Source organism: Dermacentor andersoni, chromosome 6, assembly GCF_023375885.2.
Source record: "Dermacentor andersoni chromosome 6, qqDerAnde1_hic_scaffold, whole genome shotgun sequence".
Lineage (NCBI taxonomy): Eukaryota > Metazoa > Arthropoda > Arachnida > Ixodida > Ixodidae > Dermacentor > Dermacentor andersoni.
The window spans coordinates 32,362,146-32,378,396 of NC_092819.1; the positions used below are offsets into that span (position 1 = coordinate 32,362,146).

Below are 16,251 nucleotides of genomic sequence, written 5' to 3' on the forward strand. Positions count from 1 at the left end.
ATGCTGTCCAGTGACTCTTGCTGACAAAGAACGCATCGAGTATTTCTTGCAAGTGATTCACCACGACCAGGTGGCTCTGGCGATTTCAGTGCAGCGACCAAAAAGTGTTGCTGAGTTCCTAAGCATTCTGACCGAGGTTGATCGTACTTTTGACCACGACCGCTTCGCCCGCTTCGCCCGCTTCGCCCACTTCGGTCACTTCAGGCGAGGAGCAGGACAATCTCCAAGATACTCAACATCTTGTGGTCCTCTCCACAGCCCGTGCTTATCCCAGACAAGCGCTGTTCGACAAACCGCGCCACTACCTCAGCCCACTGCGCATTACCAACTTACCGCTCAGCGAACCAGAAGCCAGATATGAGGAAATTTCTTCCAAACACGGTGCCTCTGTATACCGCCCAGGCCATGACTTAATAAGAGCAAGTGCTTTAACTGCCGACAGTTAGGTCACCCGGCTGCAAAGTGCACTGAGCCCAGAGCTCCGCGTGAACAACTTTCAGGCAACACGAAACCTCATACTACTACCATGCCTTGCCTCAAAGGATGACTAGTGCAGTGCGCCGGGATAGAAGCTCACGTTGCAGGTGTCAGAGAAGCTGACGCCATCCCAGACAGCGGCTCTAAGATGAAATGTTAACTGAAGACCTAGTATTGCCCTCCGCCTTGTCGCCTTTGACGCCATTTCTGTCTTTGGGGGAGGCACAGTGACAACCGCAGGTACACTATCGACTTGCATTTCAATCGTTCTCGTCTCCGCGGTACTAGATAAGACGATACTCCGGCGTAACCCGCTACCTCTGATCCTCGGTGAGGACTGGTTCAAAGTTGCTAACGCAGAACTCATCGTGAAGCCACTTAAACCGACAGAAGTTCACCACCCAAGCACAAGCACTATTCTGTTCGGCCATGAAAAAGTGTAGTCCAGGATGGCGAACGCTGCGATGCTTTATACGCCGACCCAGTCCCCCTTTACCCCAATTCATTTTGCCACTGGATGCCTACAGCTCGATCGAACCCCTTCCATATGTCAACCAGCCGCCGTGGCTCTCACTGGCGTGGCATGAAGCAGCCCTTTGGGAAAACAGCATCCATGAAAAGACAGCGGAGCCACCCGACCATTCAGGTAACTCAGCAACGGAAGAGCCAAGTACCAACCCAAGCGATGAAAGCGCAGTGTCGAGCTTAACTAGCAGCTCTGTAGATCTAGGAAGGCAACCCGAAAACAGGGCACATTCTGGAACCTTGAACACAAAAAATTAGGCGAAGAGTTAGACGTGCACCGATGTCAATGACGGTGGTGAAAAAAACCCAAGCACGACGACAGGTGACAAAGCTAGAGAAGCCAGCTGCAACGGTGACACCAGGGTTACCTAAGGCAACGGACGCAAGAGCCGGAGCAGGAGTCCATCAAGCACATCCTCCATTGAAAAAGCTAGGACAAGGAAGCAGTGTTCATTGTCGAGCAGCAGTCCAAGTCAAAAGAGAGGCGCTTCTAATGAGCCGAGCAAAAGCAGAAGCACGTCTCCAGACAGCCCTGGTGTGGAGACACATGCTGAAAGCCCAGAGAGAAATAGCCAAAGGCGAAAGAAGAAACTGTAGCAGGGAGAAGAAAAGAAGCAGAAGGCCGAGAGAAGAAACGAAGTGCCAGCCGAGAAAAGCAGTAGAGCTGCAATCGTGAGAAACGAAGGAGTCGCAGCAGAGATAAAAGAATTAGCCGCAGCCGAGACAGAAAGAGGAGCCGTAGTCGGGACAAGAATTAAGAGACGCCACAGTCGAAAGAAGAAGCGAAGCATAAGCAGAGAGAGGCGCAGGAGCCGTCCACGATGAAGCTGGGGTCGTGCCGCCGCCCACCTTACCAGTACCTTACTAAGGAACGAAAGAATTGTTCACTCGAAACAAATCAAAGCCATTTCGTCCACCGTACGCCGACCAAGTTTTCTTGAGCTTACAAGGAACGCCTCGTATCGCGCCACTTGAACATGCAGAAAGTGGCGTAGAACTGACCGCTACGCCACCAACTGAGTCTGTGCAAGATAGATGCGAGAGAGAACCGTCTACCAAAGCATCTCAGGTAATTGCGGACTATAGTCAGGACGCCGCCGTAGCAAAGGACCCTCATACTCACAATCGACCTCGTCGTCATATACGTCAGCCGAGGTGCCTTGATGACTACGAGAACTGATGTCAATGGGTTGGGGAGGTCCTTTTAAGAAGGGTGGGAGGCGAGGTCTGCTGCTCACCGAACTACTACTTACTGTTTCTCCTCACCGCCTGTGCTGCTCCGCCGTATATAGCATACAGTGACCAGTGGTCTGGCAACTGGGGACCTAGGAGGGACAGACGCTCTATGTGCGACGCCGAAGCCCGATGGGTCTGTGCTATGTCGAGCTCGTTGTAATCTGATGTGATCTGGTGCACATTAAACCTCTTCTTCCCGCTCACTTTATATATATATATATATATATATATATATATATATATATATATATATATATATATATCAACGTTAAGTAAATAAGTCCTCCAAAAAGCTCTTTCCTGCGTATGTTACGTCAGGTCCTGCGTGCTGAACTTTGAAAACACCCCCTACATATATATATATATATATATATATCGTTTTGTGCATGTGTGTGTGTGCGTGTCTATCTGTGAATTCTTTTTTCATTTTTACTTTGTACCTAATAAGCCTATATGACTAACAGCACCGCGTGTGGCACTCGCAACTGTGAGTCACACATTATCTGCGTCAGCCTGCCCCGAGCTATAGTAGCGAGAATCACTATTAGGTGATCCTCACAGTGCTGGACGGAATAACCAAACCACCGCTATCAGAACAAAAGGTTCTAGCCTTGTTCTCCCAAAAAAACTCCGCGCGGAAGGGTTTATTCGCGCCATTAAGGCTCCCAGGTCTACGTGCCTTCATGACAGACCTCAGGAGCACCGCCTGCTATTGCTGCAGAGTGTACGCGCTCACCTTCTTCGTGCTTGCTCCTCTCTCTCTTCCCGTCAGCTCTTTTTCTCTTCTCAATCCCCTACACCTTCCCGCCGTGCAGGGCAACCAACCAAAGAGACCTCTGGATAACCTCCCTACATTTCTGTACATCCTTTCTCCCTCTCTCTTTGAATATATATTTAGGCGTCGCACATTATTTGTTCTACAGGTGAAAAAACTGTATGCATTAGGTATATGCAAATCCTGGGCAACTCGTGCATAATAAACAGCGAAGGTGATATCGCACGCACACGACTAGTGTAGTTGGGGCTCCATTGACTTAGTTGAATCATACGGTTTTACGTGCCAAAACCACCATCTGATTACGAGGCAAGCCGTAGCGGAGGAAGAGGGGGGGGGGGCTCCGGAAATTTGGAACACCTGCGGTTCTTTAACGTGCAAATAATTCTAACTACACGGGTGTTTTTCGTATTTCGCCCCCGCCGAAATGTGGCCTCCGTGGGCGCGGTTCGTTTCCGCGACCTCGTGCTTAGCAGCCCAACACCATAGCCACTAAGCAACCGCGGCGGGTTATTGACTTAATTCGTCCCACGCACTTTGTGTAATCGTGCGCCACCGTAAGCTATTGTTAAGAGAGTGTTGTTGACGCACGAGAACCGCTGGGGAGCTCGCATATAAGATTTCATATAGGACTTCAATATAAAAGCAGTCAAGATACCAGGTACTTGTTTAACGAGAACAGAATTTTGAAAACTCGTTGGTGACATATAGCACCAGCCTATTGATTTATTGAAGAGGCCGACACTGCTTGCACAAAGAAGCAAATTGAATATTTGACTGGTTAATAAAATGTTGTTAAAACTGGTTGTTAGCTAATTATATTTGCGCTCATCGTAATCTACGAATCATAGCCAATGAGTTTGCCAGCCACATATCCACTTGGAATGCATATGTCGAATGCTGTAATCCTCAGAATTCTTTCTGAATGAATGTGACTTGCGATCTCATAGACCTATAAAGTGATGAAATGCAAAATGATACTACAATCAGTTATCAGGGGTGCTATAATCGCAATATTTCCCATTCCAATGGAATAAAAATCGAATATCTAATCGAATATTCGATGCTTTTTCATTCCTAACCTTAAGTACAATATGGAGTTTGCTAGGAGTCCGTTTCGAAAAGAAACAAAACGGTAAAAAAATCTTATTTGCATTGTTTCTTACTCGCGTATAATTCCATTCGGAACTGGATGTCTGTTATACGGCGGTGTCCAACAGAAAGAGAATTGAAAACCTCACCCGAATCGACATTTTTTCCGTAACTGAACCGGCACCCGAGGCGGTATTCTTTGAGCATGCCAGAACCCGAACCGAACATAGAACGATAAAGTATTAGCGGTTACCAGTTAAACACAAAATGGTTTGGGATGCAAGGTGACAACGCATATTCATTAAATTCGCGATTCATTGGAACAACTATTTCTCTCCTACGTCCTCCATTTACTTTCGGCTCCCTCTGCAGAGACGCTTGGTCTTCTGAACTCGTTCGTGCTAGTTGTGTTCACGACCGAAACGTTCTTTAGGGCACCGCCAAATCACCATTTTTGTGTTGCTGCTCCAAACCAACAACAAAAAGAAATTCTCCTTGTCAAATTGGCTGTACGTTTTTCTTCTACCGCAAACATTCAGGTGGGCAAGTAATGCGGGTTATAAGAGACATAGAGTGCTACTGGCTGGGATCATACGAGGAGCTATCGCAGCTCCTACTTTGAAATATCATTTAAAGTCCGCAAACGTGCTTCCTTGTGGTGGGCTACGTACTTCGGCCGTTGGCGAATCCTTTGTTTCGATTGGGGGACGGTACTATGCCTAACACATATTCAAAATAGTTTGCTAGTGACGAATTCAGCCTTCAAGAAAGTAGAGACGAACCTTGAACAGCTTTAAAAAAATAGTGTTTATTGTAGGATCTATAAGCACAACAGCGATTCTTTGGAATGATGGCAATCATTTGTGTCTGCCTCAGACGAGGCACATAATATCACCAGCATCCACAAGCGAAATAGTCTGCTTTGCCTCCACGTCTTCTCTTCTCTCTCTGTCTCAACAGCGTCCAATGTTCTTGCTCGTAAAGGCAAACAACTAGTAAGTTCTTGTTTTACTCTGAATCAGCAGTGTAATATTTAGCCGCAGAGATATCACTATTACTTTCAAAAAGGTATATAATTGCTTAATAACTGCGCCACACGCGTCAATGAGAAATGTGTGCGGAACTTTGAAACCTACCCAGCAGTCACCGGACAAAATTTTCTTGGCATCGAAACGAACCTTCAAGATCGGAAGCACGCAAATGGGCGTTCCCGTCCAAACGAGCGGTCATTAGGCGATCGTTGAGTAACCGACAGATGGCACCTAACCATCAGCTCTAGCACATTACGAGCAGAGATATAGGGTCACCAGGAGTAAGAGTATAAAGCATAGCTAGAATTCGCTTGACTAATTAGTTGTCGAACAAAAAAAAAAAAAAAAAAAACGACGTTGTAACTATCGGCAGCTATTATGCCAATGAAAACTAACCACTCTCATTTTGCCTCTTGAAAGCATACGTGGTTAACCGCGCGCCCGATCGTTGTTAGACACGCAGCACGTGGTACTCTTAGTGTACTTTAATTTAGTGCAGCAGGCACGACGCACCGGTCGCGTCCAACGCAATTGGTCGCCCTCTCGCGAAGCTGTTTTTCAGAGTCCGTACTCGTTTCTTTGAAACGTCGGAATGCCTCAGGCGAGCGCTTAAAGTTACGTAATTTCCAACAAAGCGCTTGATTAACCCGCTCGCTCATAATTTTGCCCACATATCACTTTCCACGTACCCTATAACATTAGGTACAGCTAGGAGGCTTCAGTATTTGAATAGGTGGAACCAATTTCTAATGTCGTACTTTCGGCCTATAGCTTTACGATTTCAAGCAGTCCTAGTTGACCCACCGACTTCATGGTAATATTTCTGTGGTCATCTGCTCATAGCAGCTGTACATGTATTAAGTGCAAAGACTGCTTTGAGAGAGATAAAAAGAGGGAATTTTCAAAGTAACCTCACCCTAATACAGGCAACAAAACAGAGGTAGTGTCGTTGAATGGAATGAGGGCGGGAAGAAGTTATGTGAACAGGACAGACGCTCTGTCCTTTCCCCAGAGTGTCTGTCCTGTCCACAGAGCGTATGTCCTGTCCACAACGTTTCTTCCCCCCCATATTCCACGCAAGGACACTACATGATGCGCCAACTGGCCCTACAGTGCGTCAACACTTCAAAAAAAAAAATGCAGATGCAGAAGTGCTTACCAGATAGAAGTTTCTGGTATGCTGCTTTTCAGGGGTGCGTGAAGGAGAGTTTAGAATTCAGTAAGTGTAAGAAATTAAAAAATTAGAGCATAAAGACATTCAAGTTATAGGGGTTAGCAGAGGCTGGTGGATCATAAAAAGCGCTGTAAGCACAGTAAACACAGGCGCAGCCTTATGGTTTTAGGGTGAGTCCCAGATAGATGTTCCAGGATTATCCTTTCTGACAGAGATCTTGTTGTCCAACTGGTCCAACTGGCAATGGAAATGAAATAGAGATACATGGTGAAATTGTTTTTTTATCATAGAAAAACCGGACACCGCAGCACATGCTCTTTCTCATATGGAAGTTGTACAGTGTTATAATACATTGAATCGTACCTTTAACGGGTACGCGCAATGGAGATATCTTCCTTGTACCTTAGCTTGCTGCTACAACTACCATCATTATCGTCAATTTCATCACACCAGCATAATTTATCTGCCGTCCTCCATAGCTCTTCCGTCGCACTCCCTCTTACGAGGTTACAAAAGCCTGGCATTGACACTCCTAATTTACCGGTCAGCACGCAGGAGCTCTCCGAATACCAGCCTGCAAATTAAAAGCGCCAACATGTACATACCTAAGAAGACAGAGAGAAGAAGGAGTAGAGTGGCTATTACACCAAAGAAGGCAGATTAAACCTCAGTGACCGCAGTAGCATCGGAGTTTATTGTGCCCGAGCAAGCGTATACTATAATGCGGTGCGCAAATTCAGGTAACTCTACGAACGTTTACTGCACACGCCGTCAAAAAAGCAGCAGAAGCTTCTGCGTTAACTTAAAAATAATGTGTGTAGAGAGTAGACGTATACCTTGCATGTTTTGAAGACAAATGTCTGCCAACTTTCTGTAACGAACCAGCTCGAAAGTCTATCACGCACTAGAAGCAAGCCGACTCCTTTTAAGCCTTTCACGGTAGCACATCCGTAGAGCCTACATAACCTAAGAGTAACGTCTGTGAACCAAAGCACTTCAAAGAAGCCTGCATAAAGTTACACAAAGTCATTTTTTTTGCGAAGGATGACATCGTGGAGAGAGGCATGCCTTTGTCCCGCGGTGGCATTGTTGCCAGCCCCGCTAGTCCTTTTGTTTCACGCCTGGTAATAAACGCTGTGTCAGCGTCGCGTTTCGCGCGCCAACAATGTGGGAACAATTTGTCGCTATTAAAAATAGAGCGTCAGCGAAAGAGCCGAGAAAAGATGAGGATCGTCGTGCATTGTCGCCTAGCAACAGTGGCACGCACGGAGGGTCGCGTTCCCAACATTCCTGCTCGTTCTACTTGTTAGAAACTCGGCGCTAGTCCTTTGGAAACATGTGTCACGAACGTGTCCAGCGCCGGAACATTTAGAGCGCATCTCTCGGTGCCGGAGCAGTGTCTGCCAGCTAGCCAAACGACGCCCATCGTCACTCGGCGCGGCTTTATTCTATCTATACCGCCCCGTTTTTACACTCGGGGACATATGACGTCACGGCTCATTGAAAGCGCACGCTCAGTTGACAGCGTGTGGGAAATCTTCTTTCATATCCTCTGAAATACTTCAATGCACATTTTTATCCCCCCTTCTTTTTTTGTTTTCCTAAAGGTGCATAAACTGCAAACATGTTCTTTAATGACCGACACCCGCAGAGCAAGAGTAAAGAGTATCGCATCCTTAATCCATGCTATCATGCACTGCTGATGCCGGCGAACGGGTCTGCTTGAGCAACAAATCAGGAAAGACTAAGTGTAAACCTCTGTGCCTGTTGCATAGTTCTCGTGGGTGACGAAATCTACCTGCATAGCGAACGTATTTTTGAACAGCTTAGGAAGCGTTTGAGCAGTGGTGGCTGCATGTACTTAGACCCAAGTCGCGCAGCACTGTGAAAATGCGTGCATTACGTATGACCGCATTCGTGAAATACGAAGGAAAGTAAGCGTGCTGTGCAGGAGACGGCACAAGACACAGGTGCCACGTTGGCCGCGTCGGAAGAAGAACTAGAGTAGCCGTGCGAAAACTACATCTTCTTGACGGCACTATTCGGCCCTGTAACAATGCCTTATCTGAGGAGGCGCACATTAACACTACGGCAAATGTCAATCATGTAGATAATTGAAATCATTCCCGGGTTATTTTTCATTTGCTCACTTCATTGCTTGCTGAAATTATGAAATTTAGCAAAAGGGAACACATGTCTGCTCAGCAGAAGTCCTTATACCACCACAACTTTCGACATGTCCATCTCTAAAGTATGAAATGAAGTATGCTGGGGCTCCGAGCGTTTGCTAAACGCCTGCTTCAAACTGTTCGGAACGATAACAGTTGCAACGTCAGTGCATACTTTGGCAAATTTAGAGGACGGATATCTGGAAAGTGATGCTAATCTCATAATATATTCTAACCACTACTTCTGTTCTTCAATTTCGTAATTTCAACAAGAATTTAAAACTTTTTTTAGTGGGACCTGTTAATTATCTATCTGACCATTTAAATTTGTCAGCTAATGTCCTACTCGTCATGAGCCACCTGAACAGGCGGAATTTTGTAACATTTTCCAGAAGTTTCTGAAAAAAATCTACTACAAGTAGAAAAACACACGGGCGGTACCACTAGAAGAAAAAGAAACATGGTAGGCGAGCCTAATCTTCAACTTAGATGTCTCTTAGTGGTACTCGCACCTCGGCGTCGGCATTATTTAGGTTAACTTTAGGCGAACGCAAAGCACGAACCGAACTCGGAGGCAACTGTTTTCCATTAATTAGCCGGTTTAATATCAAACCACCTCCTTGTGTGTGACGTAATTAGTGACGTCATTACTTCCGCTTTCTACTTCTGGGTATTTCAGGAATTTTGCCAAATTCGTGCTCACGTGGCGTATTTCTAAAGTCTATGATTCTGTGTTTTGTTGTGCGGTAATGAGTGATTTATAATTATTTCTGATTATTCCAGACACTTCAGTAACTCAACTTGCAACTAAACTTATGCTCTGATATCATATCTTTAATGAAATTTATTAGTTTTGTACTGTACTATTTTTTTCTTTTTTTGTCTGCTTTATTTTCTATTTCTTCCCCGGTCGTCTCAGGAGGTGGACGTAAAGGGCTGCGCAAGAAACAAGAGTGTCACTCGATGGTCGTTCCACTAAAAAGAAATCAACATCGGGTGCTAACATACACGGGCACGTGCAATCGCTGGAGCGCTGCGAATCTGGGCGCTAGCTGCATTGAGATCTTCAGTGGCAGCACTTGTGCAGGCAGCTAGGAACACGAATATATTTCATATTGTATTCTCTCAGTGATTGCTTCTTTCACGCACGGAGCCTGCTTGGTGGGTCCTATTGTGACGACCTTGCATTGTATTCTACACATTGCGTCGTATAAATCGCTTTGTCTATACAATTTTTCCTGGATGCTTCGTTTAGCAGTTACCAACATGACTGTTTTGAAGGCACTTGCAAGAACGCCCAGGAAGGTACCCGCGCGGCGCGCTCTTTGAGCGCCAGCAGCCTAACTTTCCGTCTTATCCCTGATACTACGTCAGCGGGGCACTTCCAGAAGATGGCGCCGCCGTTTCTATTCGCGCCCAATACAGGCGGTGGAAGTCCGACCAGGATGAAAACTGACGAAAGGGGCCGTGAAAGTTATCAGCATGAATATCAAAGAAAACAAATCTCGTAAGGAATATAATATTTAGGCAAGATGTGGACTCAGCCGCGGACTCAGCCGCAGACTCAACCCGAAGCGGCGGAGTCCTTCGGCTCCACACATGCTCGCCACGCCACTCTGGCCCTGCGCGAGCCGCGCAGTACGTAGTTGCCCTCAAGTGGACAGCCGGATCGTGCCAGGCACGGGCGTGTAATTTATGTTCTCGGAAGTCAAAGGTGCCGCGGCGAGCGGCTTCGCACCCGACTAATCTTTTACGACGACCCAGCGCGTCGTGGACGACCGTAAAGACAAACAAACTCTTCTGATGCACGCCGCCGAGAAAGGGCGCGGTCCCTTCTCTGGTCGAGGCGTACATTGATTTTCTTCGTCCATAAGAACATAAGGAAATAAACGCGCACATCCTGCACAGAGAGAGGAAAGGGGAAGAGATAGGAGCGCCTGTTTGTAACTATAGAAAGCACTGTTGTCGAGGGTGCCCTTACAAGTAGACTGGGTACTCGATGAAACGTTCTTTCAACTACAGTTAAACAAATAGAGTGCTAGTTGGGTAATGTTTCTTTACAACCCGGCTTACGTGCTAGTAAATACAAATGTGTTTCTTGTGCCAGGGAGAGTCCAAATGTTTACTGACTTTTGCTACCCATGCAAGTTCCTAGTTTATAATGCTATCTCACCAAGTCAAAAGGTAATTGACATTTTAGAGCCCTTACGGCTTCTTTCTCCCCGAACTGCACACTATATTACGTACTGCCATGTACTCTGAATCTCTACGTGCTGTCAGGACTTACGTGTATATATTGTCGAAAACAACTGGAACAAAAGAACACATGCTTCATATCCATGGGCCTGTCCCTAAGGCATATTAGACTGGAAATTACTAACTCACGTTGGCCTGAAGCAAAGCTGACCCTGTTCTGCGTTTCGTTTGTTATTCAAATCCTTTTTACAGTAACGTTTGCGCGCTGGCCAGGGTGGTAAAAACAAAAAAAGAAAAATGGACACAAGCAACTTCCTCTTTCAATGTCACCGTTTATGCCAGCACTCTTGGAAAGTGAAAACACATTAATCCTTCCTCTCTTTTAGTGGAGAAAAATATGGTTTTTTGATGAGCTTCCGCAGATACGGACGAACGACAGACGCATAACAAAAGTATACTATATACGTGTTCGGGTAGCAAAACAGATACGCCCTGGGCTTTTGGGCATGGCACAGCCTTCGAGGTCATGTATGCGGCGCCGTAGTACACCTACAAGCCACGTTGATCGATAGAAGCGGCTAGGCGCCAATTCTCCCGGCGCTTCATTGCTGCTTGAACGGTCTGTTGTTTTCCACCCGAGAATATCAAGGAGGAGCACTTCATCTACGCAGGATTCGCGCTATTTTTCTGTTGCACTCAGCGCGATTGTGTTTTCCGGTCTCTGAGCAAAAGTTGCCAAAATAATAACATTCAATATTAGTAGTATCATTCTTTATTTTATAGGACACTGGCTATTATACGGGTTCTTCGAGATGGGTTATTCTGCGCCATGTGTGTTTGAAATAGAAAATGCCGAAAGATTGACTTCTGGCCCAAGCATGGGGCCACCACAATACGCTGCTGGTTCTCCTTATTTGTTGTTTTTTTCTACACGAATGGTATCTCTCAGGCGAACTTCTGAACTGACCGGGTGTATCCAAGTACTACAGTGCACGTGAAGCAGTCAATCTCGGTTCTGTGGCTCAAGGGTGTTTGGAGCTCCTTCGGGGAGTTGGCATTTGTGTAGACAAAAATTTAAAAAAATGCGTCAAAATATTGAAAATGTCTCACCTCTTTTTGGTGCTGCTCGCCTGTAATGGCTCCGAAGATGAAAAAAAGTAATGGGTGTAAGTTTGCAGTACAATCAATTAATTACTGTTTGACCGGGTTCCGCACCTGTAATTTTGTGTCCTCAAGCATCTTCTTCGATTGTTATGCATCAATAGTAGCGCCTTGGCGCAGTACGTAATGTTATCTCCGAGTGTGTGAGTGACTGATGAGCTTAGCTTGCTGACCCCTTGACACATCACGCACTCGTTTTCTTCTTATTCTTATTTATTTTTTTCTTTTTTTTTTGCGAAGGTTAAAGCTTGAAAATTCTTTACGCATACCGAGGAACTTCCCACAGCCCACAATTAGTCTTAGATACCACAATTTACCTGCATTAGACGCCTTTAGTTGTGAAAGCGGTCATGTCGCAGTGCCCTGATGTTATGAGCCTTTTATTTTAGGAGTCTGTGTTCCGCTCCTGCCTAAGATTTGTGCTCGTGACTCAAGGTGACATTCTCTGGACAAGTCCTGCTATCCGTTCGCCCCTAAGGCCCACTACCAGAACTACAGTCCCACTAGTGAAGTGCGTTCTGTAGTTATTTTGTCTCGTATTTTCCTTTTTCTGATATGAACGCTCGCTTGTCTGTATTATAGGTTTTAGTAACCGCCGGAACTAACAAGCGGGAATTCTATTGATCTCACTCACTCACTCACTCACTCACTCACTCACTCACTCACTCACTCACTCACTCACTCACTCACTCACTCACTCACTCACTCACTCACTCACTCACTCACTCACTCACTCACTCACTCACTCACTCACTCACTCACTCACTCACTCGCAATTCTTTATGGAAAATAGCATTTCTAAAGCCACTACAGAGGTGTGACCAATGAATCTTGTCTCGAACGGCTCTACAACGAAGGCCTCTGCAGCTAAATGACCCGTATAACGGAGGATTATGTCCCGTCAGAATTTCTGCTTTTCATATGTATTGTGAGCGCCTCTACGACAAAGACCACTACTACCGATTTGCGATACGACGAACAAACTTAGGCGTTTCCAATACACGATTTGTTGCCTAGCAAACGCCGCGTAAAAGTGCTTCCACTGCCCTATGCAGCCGTCGCTAAAGTGTGCTCTGTGTTGGTGCTGACCGGAGCTCTTGCAACGCACTAGCTGAACGTGCCGATGTTAGCAGTAGTCCTGCGGCATTGCTCCATGAATCGCTCAAGTCGTATGCTGCGTCCTGTAACGCATCAGTCGGTTTGAACGGCTGATGACTGATGACCAGCATCTTCAAAGTCATCTAGGGTGGAAAGGACGCGAGTGTCAGCTAATCAAACATGAGTGAAGATCCTGTAAACGAAACAAAAGTTTCGATGGCAACGGAGGCGCCTGATAGCGGTATTCGACGACTGGCTGTTTTACTTTGCGCAGCTCCTGCGTTTCTCCGCAGAGCAAGCTGTGAACTTCGCTGCACTAAGAGTGCCTGCAGTCGCACGGTCTGTCAAAGTGTGGAGGAAAAATTAGTGACTTACTTCACTAAGCCTCTATTGAATTCATGTTATACATCGGTGTTTGTTTTGATGAATGTGCTTAGCCTGGCTTTATTGCCAGTGGTACGGTAGGCGACCTTTACAGCGAAGTAACCTGTATAACGAAGGATTTTGGAGTTCCCAAGAACTTCGGTCTAAAGGCATTTGATTGTATGTCTTTCTAAAAGTTCACCTACCTAAGCTCCAAAACATAGTGTTACGAGTGCAAAAAAACGCATGCGACACATATCATCACTGTACGAAAATATGCCCTGACGTAATCGCGGTTTACTTTCCGCACGAGATCCAGATGCAAATAAACACCTTCCACGTTCCCCAACTCCTGGATTCTGGCTCCACCGCGCTACTCGTGGTGCCGTTCAGCTGTTTCCAGGCGTAGCCAGATAGCGAGAACCTTGGAGCACGTGGCGCCGACTGGTATCAAATGAATTAATTTATACACATTGTCGTATGGCCTCCGAGACTTGGTGTGTCTTACGTCTCGGAAGCAATATTTGCTGACGCTGGCTGTGGTTTCAGTGAAGTGGTCCGTGGTATTTCCGATTCGTTTATTCATTTGTCTACATACTTACGTCGAATACAGAAAGTAGTGAAAAGAGGGAAAGAGAGGGCTAGTACTGCTTCTTCAGGCATCCATGAGATCAGTCGAAGAGGGCTTCAATATCGATGCGAGCGATAAACATGGCATCACATAACGTTAGGAAGGCTGTGGCGTTCCATACTTTGGATTGCGTTAATATATGTTATGTATAATGAATTTGTGAATGGACAAAGAAATGATTGTCAACAATATTTGATTTCAGGGTATAGTAAATTGCGTAACAGAATTTTCAGGGGAACAATATGTTGTACATGATCGTTCCTTCTGCATTGATTAACATTTGTGGGAAACAGGATTTGATCGAGCAAAATATATTATGGATGGAAATATGTATATTATCCATACATATTATGGAAATATGTATGGATGTAAGTATGTATGTATGTAAGTGTGTGTGTGTGTGTGTGTGTGTGTGTGTGTGTGTGTGTGTGTGTGTGTATGTATGTATGCATGCATGTATGTATGTATGTATGTATGCATGTATGCATGCATGCAGTGGCGTAGCAACAGGGGTGTCCGGGGGGCCATGGGCCCCTGGTGCAAGGGGCCAGTGGGGGGGGGGGGGGGGGGGGGGTGTCATATACGTCTGAAGACACCCGGAAATTGTCGATATCCTCGCCTTCCTCGACTACAGCCGGGGGGGGGGGGTGACAGAAGACCTATGGGCCCCGGGTGCCAGACGACCTAGCTACGCCACTGCATGTATGTATGTATGTATGTATGTATGTATGTATGTATGTATGTATGTATGTATGTATGTATGTATGTATGTATGTATGCATGTATGTATGTATGTATGTATACGTATGTATGTATGTATGTATGTATGTATGTATGTATGTATGTATGTATGTATGTATGTATGTATGTATGTATGTATGTATTTCTCAAACAGCGCTTTGCAAAAATTTTAACTCGTGATATTTTGTTCCTAAGTAGGGCACCTGCTGTGTTTGTGACATTTATGCCGTATTTCTGCGGTGAGACACTTCGTGCATCAAGGTTTTATCCTGCCGTTTTATACGTTTCTCTTACTTTTGGCTTGCATGACATCCGATGTATTTTCTTGCTTGTCAAATGAAAAGGAATAGCTGGCACCATCTTATTGTGTGTTGTGAAAAATATTATTCTTTACTCATGTCAGTAAGAAAGGGAAGGCAAATGCCAACTGCTGCCTATCTGCTGCAGCGAAGCTCGAGTCGCTGATAAATGACATCGAAGTCAATGCTCTTCTGAGAATCATAAATTTAAGCCGGAGCTACGCAAGTTTGCTTCGGTGCATGGTGTATCATGCATATGACTTTCTGCAAAAGCATTCTCATTGCAACAGAGGTTCCCAACAAAACTATAAACGTGAAAATGTCATTTGTCTTAAATGCGCCCCCCCCCCCCGCTTTTTTTTTTTTTTTTACCCAGGTGTTGACAATAAGTTGTAGCTTTTCCACTACAGTGTGCGCCTCATAATCTTATCACGGTTTTGGTACGCAATACAGGAGATTTTAAATAACATTAAACAGCTTCCTCTCAGAAGGGGCCTTGCAGCGCCGCCTCTTAGGAGAGGCAGAAAGGAAGAACGTGAGCATAACGGTATGCATCTCCAGATGGCGCCTGGTTCGCGGGTTCGCGGGATTCGCGGGTTTTGGGCCTCCTTGAAGCCCTTGTGTTCAGCGGGAGCAGTGGTAAAGCAAACATGTCCGCAATAGGCATTAGTAAGAGGCGATTGGAAGATTGGTGGAAGAAGAGTAGGGAAACGACAAAACACGGAGACGTACAAAAGCACAGTTCAGAATAGGGGATCAGAAAATTTGGGCGTGGTAGTTCATAGCATTTTTTTTTCTTTTTTCATTGTTTAACCTAGGTAGGACATTAGGCTGTATAATAGCAAGAGCTTGGTGGCGCAACCCACCGCCCCGTTCCAAAGGGGACGCTCATAACATCCATCGACCCATCCATCCATCCATCCATCCATCCATCCATCCATCCATCCATACCGATGCGAATCTCAGAGGCTCCGGCTTAAAATAACGACAGTTATGCGGCAGATGGCGCAGCTCCTCCGGCATATTTCTGTTCGCATTTAGTGAGCGCGTTTTTCGAGTTCTACATGTGTGCGATGTCTTAACGACGCGTTTTCGGGAGGCGGGAAGTTGCGGGGAGGGAGGGGCGGACGAGCTGGCTTTGCGTGTCGATAGGAAGGTTAAATCAAGAGCATGACGGAATCAACGCCTTGTCGGGCGGCAACATGATGAAAGATGAAGGGAAGACACGAAGAGCGAAAAATTTCCTGCTGTGCTGTATGCCATTCCTTGCTATGACCGTTTGTA

At 45.8% G+C, this 16,251-nt stretch overlaps 1 protein-coding gene across 2 annotated transcripts in view; it reads left to right on the plus strand.

The window, feature by feature from the left end:
* The window catches only part of LOC126521501 (palmitoyltransferase ZDHHC20-B-like), a 178,261-nt gene that overhangs the window by 90,108 nt on the left and 71,902 nt on the right, over positions 1-16,251 (plus strand). The window lies entirely within an intron of this gene.